This window comes from Syngnathus floridae, chromosome 14 (genome assembly GCF_059516105.1).
Source record: "Syngnathus floridae isolate MCC-2025c chromosome 14, RoL_Sflo_1.0, whole genome shotgun sequence".
NCBI classification, from domain to species: Eukaryota; Metazoa; Chordata; class Actinopteri; order Syngnathiformes; family Syngnathidae; genus Syngnathus; species Syngnathus floridae.
In genome coordinates this window covers 9,806,220-9,818,565 of record NC_142426.1, presented here as the reverse complement: position 1 = coordinate 9,818,565, position 12,346 = coordinate 9,806,220, and the positions used below count along the sequence as shown (strand labels likewise).

Here is a 12,346-nt window from a genome sequence, read left to right as displayed (position 1 = left end):
GCTCGTCTTTCATTGGCTTAGCTGTTTTAGCGCTAACCATCCATGACATTCTAGACACACGCCAAAGGGTCAAAATCAGACCCATTGTTGTGCTTTTGTTTGACACACAAGAAAAACCACTAATTGTGGCACAAATGCAGCCAAGCTGTTCAAGTTTAAGAAAGGTTACATGCGTCCAATGATGAAGTGCTCTCGAAAAATACCACTATTCTTTGCTTCCCTTCACGGGCCACATAGAAGCTATAGGACAGCTGCTCCATGCGGGTGAGCCAAAGGCCAACAAGTGATATATTGTCGCCCAACTCTTTGCGTATTTTGTGTCACATGTTGCTCGTGATGAAGTTCCATTCCCATAGGGGCCACACATGCACATTTGAAATCAAACAGATTTCTGCGTGGTTGTCAAACAATCACAATGGCCAGTTTATTTGCATTGGTAAAGAGTGATTTAAATTTATCCGCGAAAAATAGAAGCGAGGTTTGATTAAAAATAGGGTCAGGGTTTCAAACTAGGGTTTCAAACTTGGGATTGGGTTTCAAACTAGGGTTAGAGTTTCAAGATAGGGTTTCAAACTAGGGTCAGGGTTTCAAACTTGGGTTAGGGTTTCAAGCTAGGGTTTAAAACTAGGGTCAGTGTTTTAAACTAGGGTTTCAAACTTGGGATAGGGTTTCAAACTTGGGTCAGGGTTTCAAACTAGTGTCAGGGTTTCAAACTTGGGTTTGGGTTTCAAGCTAGGGTTTAAAACTAGGGTCAGCGTTTTAAACTAGGGTTTCAAACTTGGGATAGGGTTTCAAACTAGGGTTAGGGTGTAAAACTAGGGTGTATAACTAGGGTTAGAGATTGAAACTAGGGTTAGGGTGTAAAACTAGGGTGTATAACCAGGGTCAGGGTTTCGAACTAGGGTTAGGGTGTAAAACTAGGGTGTATAACTAGGGGCAGGGTTTCAAACTAGGGTTAGGGTTTCAAACTATGGTAAGGGTTTCAAACTAGGGTTTAACAGTCAGAAAAAGACATCATTCCAATCTGCATGGTATTAACTGAACTGGAATAGTGAGACTGAAAAGTAAAACTCTGGACTGGCTCCCAACCTTTGTTTGCCTCGAGTTTACCTTGGTGTGACTTCATCTTCTATATCTTTTTTTTTCCTTCTTCAGTGCCATTGGTATCATCTTCTTTTCTCTTCCATTACATAGACACTGGCGGTGGAAGTAGTCGCGGCAACTTATTTTCGCTGAGTGCTGTTAAAATGGACAGACCGGCAAAACTTGTAAGTACGAATGAAGAAATTTGCATTGGGGTACTGAGTAACATTCTAGTTTCTGTTTTTGCTCAGATATGGCAGCTAAGTGTTCTGAAAGATGGAAGACAGACAGGAGTGCAAATAATTACCTTCCCCAGGTATCTGGGCTGATTGTTGGGGCTGAAGCATGAATGAAGAGGTGCTCTCTGTTTGACTGTGTGTGTTCGTCCCAACACGGCATGTCCTTTTAACCTTGCCACACTGCAGACACACACTTGGAGACGGTTTTATGTCCGCAGACAAGAGGTGGGCTTTCACCTGAGCAGGCCAAGCCAATTACACCCTTTGACCCCCCTCCTCACCCACCCCAAAAGACACAAGAGACAAAAGGGAACCGAGATGGTTAAGTGACTGGAACAAGTCTTTCAGACCTTTCATTAGATGGGCCAGGACAGTGGGAATTTTACAAATTTAGGAACAATTTGGAGAGAAAAATGTTTTACTCTACTTTGAGGAAATCCCAGTGTGATCTCCCTTTTTTATCTTGCTTACATAGCGTCCATCTTCTCCTGCTTGAGTCTCTGTATGTGTCGCCAGCGTGCTTCGTGCACCCATATCGATATTATATGAGTGTCGTCGATATCCAGTTGCTACAATATATTAATGTCAATAAATCAACATACCCACCTCTGCTGTAGGTCAAATCATTAGCTAGGTTCATACAGCAGACAGATGCGAACCAGTTCTCATTCTTTGCCCAAATGTGTTCTGCACATGTTTTTAGTATCGTATTTTCCGCACCGGATTATAAGGCACACCTTCAATGAATGGCCCATTTTAAAACTTTGTCCATGTATAAGATATATACATTTGGCCTGCGGGCCGGACTTTGGACACACCTGCTGTAGTGGCTCAATATTGGTCCATATATAATGCGCACCGGATTATAAGGCGCACTGTCGGCTTTTGAGAAAATTGGAGGATTTTAGGTGCGCCTTATAGTGCAGAAAATACGGTACTTAAATTTAGCTTTTGAGAACCGATACAAATTTTCCTCAAATTGCTCAAGGGGTTCAACACTATTCAATTTTCATGTAGATGGAACGTTTTTTTTCCTAACTGCAAATATTAACTTTTGTGACGAAAAATGTCATTCAAGTTTGTCAAAACTACAAAAAAAAGGTTTCTAGTTGCAGTGCATTACTATTTCTTGGCTAGTCTGTATAATTCTTACGAGGACATGCTTTGCATAGCCATGTTATCTCCCGTGTCATCAAAACAAATACATGTACAACTTCCAGAACTAGCAGCAGAAGACCAACTTTGTGGGCTCATCAAGGGTCAACTGAGCACATTTATCAAGCACTTTGCATTTTGGCCCAAACTTGTCACTCTGGTTGTTGTTGGTCATCATTTATGGGTAATGGCGCGATTTTCTCGAGATTAAAGCTGAGACAGGTTAATTCCTGTGCGTTGTGCAAACGCCGAGGTGGTCTGTAGACGTTTTGCACACAACTTGGTCAGCATACATTTATCTTTTGGCCTTTTAAATAGAGTTGACACGTTTTCTCACCCCCAATTTGTCATGATATGTGCTCAGTGGCTTTGCTATGTAAAAGCCCTCCCCCCCCTCTCCCAACCTTCTGTCACATTTAGAGCCCTAATGGGATCCACTTCAGATAACTGTTGTTTGACCAAGTCTGCCTCCAACTTTTAATGGTCTGTTTCAACAAGCAGAGCAACAAAAACAAACTTGGGAACAGAGATAATGCACGGCACCATTACGTGGACAAGATCCTAACAGAAACTCACGTACGTGTAATTACTGACTTTTTCACCTTCACGTGGACATTTGAATATGTCAGTTGAATGATTCATGCAAATTTGAACACATTGGCAGTTTCTGGCTCATTCAGGTTGCAGTCATCCCCCAAAATACTCCTAAATGAAAGGATTACAACCTCAAAATCCACTAAAATGCTCCCTCCTTAATTTTGCAGCTTCTGGATTTTAAAGAACATCATGTTTCTGTCATGCACTTAAAAAAACAATATCATAAGGATTTTTAGCAGCTTAAAAAATATGCCGTTTTGAAAAAGAAATCATACTTGTGAAATATTCACATTTATGTTCAACATTTTTCTTCTGAATTTCTGCAATACAATATGCTCAGACATACAAAGTTTTCTTTTTTGGGGAAGAATGGTTTTGAAAAAGTTCTCCATGTGGTCAATATAACATTAAACAAGCTAAATTAAACAAAATTGAAGTCAGGGCTAAAGCATTTAGTCACAATGCCCGAATGGAATTCAAAACTAGTACATACCATAATAAAAATGAACAAAAATAAATAAGAAATGAGATTTTTTACATGTTCCATATCACGTAAGTTCACATGTAAATTTTCTTGTTAATATTTGTCCTACACCTTTTTTCATGATAAATTCTACTACTACTACTACTACTATTACTAATAATAATAATAATAATAATAACAAGTAAATGTATTTTTTGCAGTACAATTTAACATGTTAAAGTTTCAGTTGAAAACCTGGAAGAAAATGCTCCACACCAAATTTGAAAGCAACTATTCATGAATTGTAAGGGCTCAGCCAATCAACACTCGGTGCTTCGTCACATTTTCTGTGAAGCTGGTTATCACTTGATCCCAAAAATGCTTTGCAGAAGGCTGGACTGTTATCAGAATCTGGCCTTGTGCATTTCCGTTAGAGAGAGACGACGGTATCGCTCCTTGTTCTACATTCTGGCCTCCACAGATTACACAGGTGGAAATTGGACACGCGTCTCATTTCATTTTTATTTGTTTTGCCCCCAAAGCAATTGCCCAGGAGGCATTCCAAAAAAGATAATTGTTGTTATTCTTTTTTTCAATGTCAAATATTTGCATTTCCGGCTCTAAATCCGTGAAAGCAAACGGCGGAAGAGTTTTTTATTTTTGTCCGTTTTCAGTTAAAACTGTTTTGTGCAAATAGCACTAAAGAGCATGACATCCTGAAGATTTGAAGGAGAGGTTGACAGAGGACTGATAAGACGCAGACAGCATGACCCTTGACCTCTGCTACCTCAACTGTTGGATCTTCAAAATAAAAAAAAAGTTTATTAGACTTATAACCACTTTAAGATTACGGAGAAATGCTGTCGACCAGAGCGAAGGAGCTCATAGGCCCTTATGTCAAAATAAAATTATTTTGCACAAATGACGCTTAAGGGACAAAAGACAAATGTAAGTGAAACTGATTAAAAAAAAATAATAATAATCAAGTGCAAATTGAATGTAATATACTTGTGAGTTCTTTTAGACGTATTTGTTGTATATTCTCATTTGCTTTTCCTATAATAAAATTTTGTGTCAATAAACTAGGGTGTAAAGTAGGGTTAGGGTGTTTTAGCTTGACAGTTAATATTGGATATATGGATTTAGATTTTCATGTATCACCACAGAAATTTGCCATCATGTATAATCCAATGAACTAGACAGAAAATAATTTTAAATTTGGCTCCACCAGTCCATGCGAAGCATCCTGAAGTTTTCAGTTTCTCTCACACACCCAGACATCAACAGAAACAGGCGCCCATCTTTCATTAACAGACCACACATTTTGTCACAAAGCAGATTAGCAGTTTTTGTATTTGATCCAGAAATGGCGCCTGTGGTTTGGAGATAGCATCACTCCCGGTGACCGCATGAGGAGAAAGAAAAACAACAACAAACCAACAGTCAATTACAACATATTAGTACTGCTGGCTAGCCAAATGTCAGCGCTTATGACATTAACAGTAGATGCTCTCTGTATGAAATGACTATCCAACATATTTAAATCAATTAAACTGTGACAGAAAAGTACATTACAATCAAACAAGTTTCAAAGTTATAATTCAGCGATACAAACATAATATACACTTTTGTTCTACAGTATTGCACATAGATTCTTTAAAAGAGTACTCACCCCAAATAAACTTTTTTTTTGCTGAAAAATGTTGGTGTCTACTACATATTCTGGTCATTATTTTGATATTGCACTGGAAGTTTCAATTTGGGCAGAAACCATCCATGTTGCGCTACTTTCAGGTTAAACACTGCACTGCATGTGAACTGGGAGTCCTGTCCTATGATTTGATTGATTGATTTATTAGCATAGCATTTAGTTCATTTATTTCACATGGCTTGTCCAAGTATAGAAATAATTTAGATTGTAGTTTAGCCAGACCACACCCAACCCCCCTCGCAAGCCCAGTGGTCCTCCAGGCAATGTACCCTTTGAGCGCCGTTTGAAAATATTAGTGAGGGATGGTGCAATTTGAGTCTGGTGTGGGGGGTGGGGGGAGCCTAACACATTTTCACATAAAGTAATTGAGTATGTTGATTCCCTTGCTCGTTCATTCATTCATTCATTATGTGATTCATATGTGCCATTTTATGTGGCCGCAAAGACAAATTGTGTATCAAATTTATGTCATTACTAGAATTGCAAATTGTCTTCACTTTTAATGATATCTCTTTTTTTTAAATATCTGACCAGTTTTTACTCGTCTGATTTGAAAACGAGTTATTTGTCAGTTTATTTGGTAGCTTTTACTGTATATAATATGAGGTGCTCATACATTTATTTGGGTTGACAGTCATAATGGCCCTCCGAAAGAAGCTATGACGACAATGCGGCCCGCGAAAAAAATGAGTTTGACACCCCTGATGGTTCCATGATGGTCACCTGAGAGTCCCAGGTGACCATCATGGAACCTAGATGCCCAGATGGTTGTCAATTCTTTCATATTTTTTTTTTTTTTTAAATTCATCTCCATCTTAATGTACCACAACCTTGTGGCTGCCCCAAAAAAACCTGTCATGGACTCATTTTGTCCTAACGTATGCATTGTTGGAAAAAAATGGATTTAAATTGCAAAGAACTTATAATAAAGATGAGTGAATGGGTGATTTACATGGCATGCCTTAATCATATTTGTATTTGTTAACCTCACCTGACGTTACTGTTAGTGAGTTATTCACCAGATGCTTTGTTACATTGGCACAGTGGTTCAATTGCACAAAAGCACGCATTTTAGCTGTTTAGGGAAAAATAAGTCTTATTAGAAAATCCTTTTTGAGATACTTCTAAACACTGTTGTCATATAAATGAAAGGCTCAGATGAAATAAAACAGTCCTGAGAAAAAAAAAGCCTCAAAGGCTTGTCGAGACAGGTGAACCCTGATTGATGTCCTTGACCTCTGACCTATTGACACCTTGTATGCCCTGGGGATGACAGCAATTAGTTAGATGACTCCTATAGTCCAGTGAGATGTCTTACACCCTCCACTCATGTTCAAAGAGTCATTTACCTGTTGTATGTGTGTTTTTTTTACCCATCTCCCGGAAGCTAACTTTTGTCTTTGTGTTTCAAGGAAGTAGTTTTGCTAAGGTTACGATTCCTGCTATAATAATAGGGCAAGGCACAACATTAGATTTCTAATAAAATCTCTTAAAATTTAATATGAAAGATTTCGGATAGAGTCGTAATTGCTGACACTGAACTGAAAACCTGTTAAAACAAAAATAAAACAGTTGTGTCTATGATTGTCATCGTTACAAAGTAAACGGCCTTGCATTCTTTCATTTTCATTTTAAGAATGTCACCTGTTACCCTTTATCTGTTACATCTCCTCTCGCCTGTCACCGAGTGATAGCGAAACAGCCTTATGGATGGCATGACCTCTCCGTTCTCCATTTCCTTGACACTTTGTATTCACTGCCAACGTAACCAAAGCCCTTCAGAGTAACGTCTCACTTCCTCAACACCCCCCCCATTCATTTTTTTTTCTGCCGCCACTATGATCTCGCTCCTTGCCATCTCCCTTTGTTTTCCCCAGTGTCCTGTGCTCTCACCCTCCTATTTTCTCAGTCAGTATCATCGCCTGCCCACAAGAGAATGTGTTCTCGTGAGCGAGCCAGAGGATCAAAGAAAACACTTCACCTGTCAAACCGATCAGAAGAAAATGGATGCTAAATCTCTCCTCTGTATGGTACACACACTCACTCTCCCAAAAGCTTCTTTCATGTAACCAAGCGCCAATTTTGGTGTTTTACGGCTTCATGCACAAAAGGGTTGTGCCCTCGGGACATGCGGGTGGAAGATACAAGACCTGATCGTCAACAGATCCTGCCGCACCACTGTGACACCTCTTCCTTAACCTCTACCTTACTTTGCAATCATTCCCTACCCCCATGCAGGAAACATGTGCACAAAATATGCAACCATACAATTTACTTGAAATCTTGACAATAAAAATAAAAGTCACAACTTTCTTTGGCACATACTGTGAAAGTTCGTGGAAGTTAAGAAAACTATCTTTTTAGTCAGCTATTTTCTCTTTTTCAGAAGAATTTCTTGTTTGACAAAGTACAAATGTGGTCAATGTTGCTACTGTTGACTAAATAAAAAAAAAAAACTACAACAATATGAAAAAAAACAGACATTTGGATTAGAGTTTATAATTTCCCTCCGAGTCTTTCCTTAAGGTCATCATAACAATGTCCAGCATTCATTCATATATGTAATAAATTTAACATTAGTTTGTATTTTTTTTCTTTTTACGAAGAACACAACTAAATAAGTTGCACAAAAAGAACCGTATAAAATGTTTATAAAATGCACAAAGGGAAAACTTTGTATTTTTATAATAAGGCTTTTCACAGTTTACCATTGTTTTTATTTGCAATCTGTTTTTTTAATTGACGACTCAAAATTTTAGCATCTCAATTGCTTATGTCATACAGCAATTACCACTTAATTATCTAGTTAAGTCTGAATATATGGAGGGCGTATGCCACTTAGTTTAAGCATGCTTGTAAATTATTATTGAAGAGTAAAATTGTTGCCTGCAACAACGTGCTAAATATACCAGCATGTTCCAACATATCTTCTTGTCTATGGAAACTCAGTCCACCCCAGTGGCAAATAGCACACCAATTTTTCCCTGGAAAGAGGAAATCGAGTTCATAAGCCAGCGGTGGTCAAAACTCTGATCTATTTGCAGACATAAAAACAAAAACAACAATTCACCTGCAGGAGGGACAAAGGTCAGCTTGCACACATTCTGAGAGGCCCAGAATAAACACAAATTTCCATTGGGCAGTATGACACTACAAAAATCACCACAGACCTAGTTTATAAAGGTTCTATTGAATCATAATTATAAATTAATCTGTGGAGTTATTCCCACATCTTGACCTATTTTGATGGGTGGCATCATCAGAACAGCAGTGGTGCCGCCCACTTTGGACCCATTTCATTCAATTTCATTTTAACCAAGACATTTTAAGAGTGTACTTTATCTGGGACTAGGTTGCTATTCAAGTACTATCTGCTTGTATGCTAGCACACTATTAGATTAGTCTAAACATCCTAGAAAAATATCACGAGTAAACATGTTCCAGTAAATGTTTCGTTTTTAACATAGTTAGCTCATATCTTTATAAACATAGAAATGCCTGATGCCCATGAGTGGCAAAATAACAGTTCAACATATAATGACACAGAACATCGCTATATAAACACGCACTCACACTGAAGGGCACTGTACGTGATAAGACATCAGAGAGAATTTTTGGTAATTGCTCAGCTAAAGGAAGTGTATCCATGGCCATTGCTTAGATGCCAGTGGTCAGATGGCATAAAGCAATTTAGGGATTGTTGGCATATAATCACAGACTGTACAAACATAAAACTAAATATCAAAGGTTTTCTTTAAATAAGCCAATTTACATTTTTTTTCTTTCTTGGGGGGGGGGGGAGTGCTAAGCAATCGAGATTTTAGTAGAAAATTGTTCACTTCAATAAAGTCATTTCATTAGTTTATATTGTACATGGCCTATTATGTAACCTATGTGCAGACTAACAATTGCTATTTTCCCTGGCAAATGACTTTCATTTTGCAACATTAAAAATAGATCGAAAAAAAACATCAGACAATTATTCCTCCATCTGCTAGAACTGGTTGATCAGGGTCACTGAACTTTTTGCAAGATGATAAATGTTCAAACTATCTACCATCGTTGCATTCTAGGCGTGGACTGCTATGAGTTGCGTCGCGGCATGGGAAGACAAGCTACATCTCTTTTTGAGTTAACAATACAAACCAGATGAATAAAAATGATTTGTCTCACGTAATCAGAGTTGTCTTTCTTATTATTACACAGATTATTGTATTGCAAAATGAATGTGCCTAAATGTCTCAAAATGCATAGAATCTGAAATTACATCCAACAAACTGTTTTCTAATTCAAAAAATCACATCTCATACAAAATATTTATGCTTTCATCATTTTCACTCAAAGGTTTCTGTGCATGTCAAGTCTTTTGTTTCATTTGTGATAAAACATGAAGTCACGTTATGAAGATTTATTCTTTTGGCGTGAGTAAACGGCGAATATGCAGCCTTTCGTCTCTGACACATCAGACACGTCTGCTGTGATGAGCTACCACAACCGTGCCTCAATGGGATTCACAGCAGGGGCAACAATAACGGTCCAGCCCCTTTGACTGAAGTCCCGCCTACCATAAAATCACAATCATCTAAAGCCTACAATTTTGGGAGGTCCAGCTCGAGTTACTCTCAGGCATTTAGTACAGGAATGTGCTGTTAATATATATATAGGGGAGGCTGAACAATGCGTGTTTAATTAAACCTGCCAAGATGTGGCGGGAGCTCGGGCTGGGGTACCATTAGTGTACCCCATGGGGTTGCACAGCAGGGGCAATACTACCTGGCCAACACCTTTTCCTCTGGGCACCCTCAGGATCCCATTGCCCGCACGTTCTCAGGGGTAAAGTGAAAGAAGACAAATTTGGCCCATACTGTATTGAATCATTTGGTTTCAATTAATCAGGTTGAAAATAAATTGCACTCTTTGTTTTATAACTTTCATCCAAAGGTGCAGCCAATAGACCTCACAACAGGGGCAACAATAGCATCCTGGGGTCCCTCCTACCATAAAATCTTTTTTATTTATGGTTAGCCTACAGCTCAATTTATTGTCTATGATGTTTGGGTTAAACGTACTAATAAATAACAATGGGAAATGAAGATGTCATTCTATCCAGGTAGCCAAAGGGAGCTTCATGTTATGCAATGTGATTTATGGTCAATCCTTACAAGAACAATTGGCTCTAATGTATAGAATCTTGCGATGTTCCACGTCATAGAATCTCACAACAGTTTACTGACTAAAAGGCTGATTGTGAACAAAATTGAAAATATTGATCCATCTGATTTTCTAATTTCTCAAATTAATACTAAAGTGTTGTTTTTACCACACACATAAAAACAACACCTGATGTTCTTTTCAATACAACAGGGGCTTATGATCATTTAGAAAAGGGTGGGTGGTTCAAATAAAAAGTTATGTGGAAAAAAAACTGCGATAACAAATAGCAAAACCTTAAGTGTCTTCCCAGACGTTACACACATAATCGTTTCTCCACGAGAGTCCTCAGGTGGATATGGATTTAGTTTTAGATGTAATTTTTTTAAAACTAAGATTATTGTCATTCAATTTTGACTTGTTAAATTATGGCACTCAGGAACATCAACATTTGGATATCCAGAAATCTAAAATATGTGTGTGTAGTGCTTGCATAGGCACGCCTTGGGTGACTGTGTTCAAGTATCTTTGAGTGGACCCGGAGTGCAGTTACCAGATCCATCGCTCACCTGTCGCCCTGCCAGTATCCTGCGGTGGGAGTGGCGTCACACTGTGGAATGCCTGTTGCCATTTAAGCACCATTACTACCTGCTGCTGCCCTATTCTCTCCGTCCTCTATTGCCTGGGGTTCATATTGGATAAGAGCTGTAAAGCCTTGCGTTTCATGGGGCTGGTTTGAATGTAATTGGAGGGAGGCAGGCACCTCATTCCAAACTCGGTTGGGGGCTACAATCACAGGCAAGCCCTCGTGCCTTTGGGCTGCACCACCAGGAACTTAAGAGGGTCTAAAGAGGGCACCACAGGGGACAATATCAAACACCCCTATAGTCGTGGGATAACGGCAAATAACACGGCAGGAGTGGGAACACACTCGGTCAGAAACACTGTGGTAGTCTGTCTTGTCGAGACTTGATAATGATGTGAGCAAATGAAGAACTGTGCTCACTTAGACACAGAAATTGGGAGGTTTTTTAGAAATTCATCGGACCTATTGTGTAACGCCATTGAAAGAAACATGCAAGCAATACTCAGTAAAAATGTCAACCAGCATGCTAACCTTTGAGTCTCGCCCAAGATGACAGTGATTTACTTTTCCACCGAATTTAAAGTCAAACTTGTTTATCCACATGATCTCAGACAAGAAGTGACTTATTTACTTTGCCAATGACAACAAAGCGGCTCTGACTGAGGACATTCAAGCGAACATGAGCAGTAATCTCTCATGTGGGGATCAAAGTATGTAAAGAAGTGCTGAACAATAAGATAAGTAAGCAAGTTGTGTCAGTAAAGGCAGGGCCTTTGTTTATATAACAAAGCTTAGCTTGTTTGTAAGTGTGTGTGTCACACACAGCATACACATGTAGATGTAAGCTATCTTGTCCATCTTGATGCATATGTGTGTGTTGTGTATTCCCAGTGTGTATTTACTGTATGTGTGTACCTAAAGTGTACATGCTTGTCGCGTTGTGTCAGTGTGGATGGATGCACTTTCAAATGGAAGCTGCTGTGACAAGTGCAAAGCCGAGCTCAAGTTTCTAACAGGTCATGTGGAGGTAGTAATAACAGACTGATGAAAGCCTGCATCATGTCATCTACATGTAGATGGGGTTGAGTGGGGGGCACACATGTAGATGGGGTTGAGTGGGGGGTATGCAAGACTGGACATAAGATTTGGGATCGAATTCTCATTTGAATTTCACGCCATTGGTGTAAGTGTGAAACGAAGCACTTGATGTTCCTGGGCAACTTATCATCTCGGTGAAGGTGGTAACAGATAAATTGCCGGGAAAGTGCTATATTTCTAGGTATATAATGAATTGACTACAGTTGTACTGTAATTTACAAGTTTAATTATAAGCTTGTAAATTAATTTATTTCAAATCAAAT

The 12,346-nt window shown here is 38.9% G+C and overlaps 1 protein-coding gene across 1 annotated transcript in view; it reads right to left on the bottom strand.

Annotated features, from left to right (window-relative positions):
- The window catches only part of lrrc24 (leucine rich repeat containing 24), a 63,554-nt gene extending 60,695 nt beyond the window's left edge, over positions 1–2,859 (bottom strand). The window contains exons 1-2 of the mRNA XM_088397417.1: positions 1,391–2,859; positions 1,111–1,239 (exon numbers count right to left, since the gene is read on the bottom strand). The gene's annotated coding sequence lies outside the window, so the exon portion shown is untranslated. The remainder of the gene's footprint in view (positions 1–1,110; positions 1,240–1,390) is intronic.
- Positions 2,860–12,346: the final 9,487 nt, after the last annotated feature.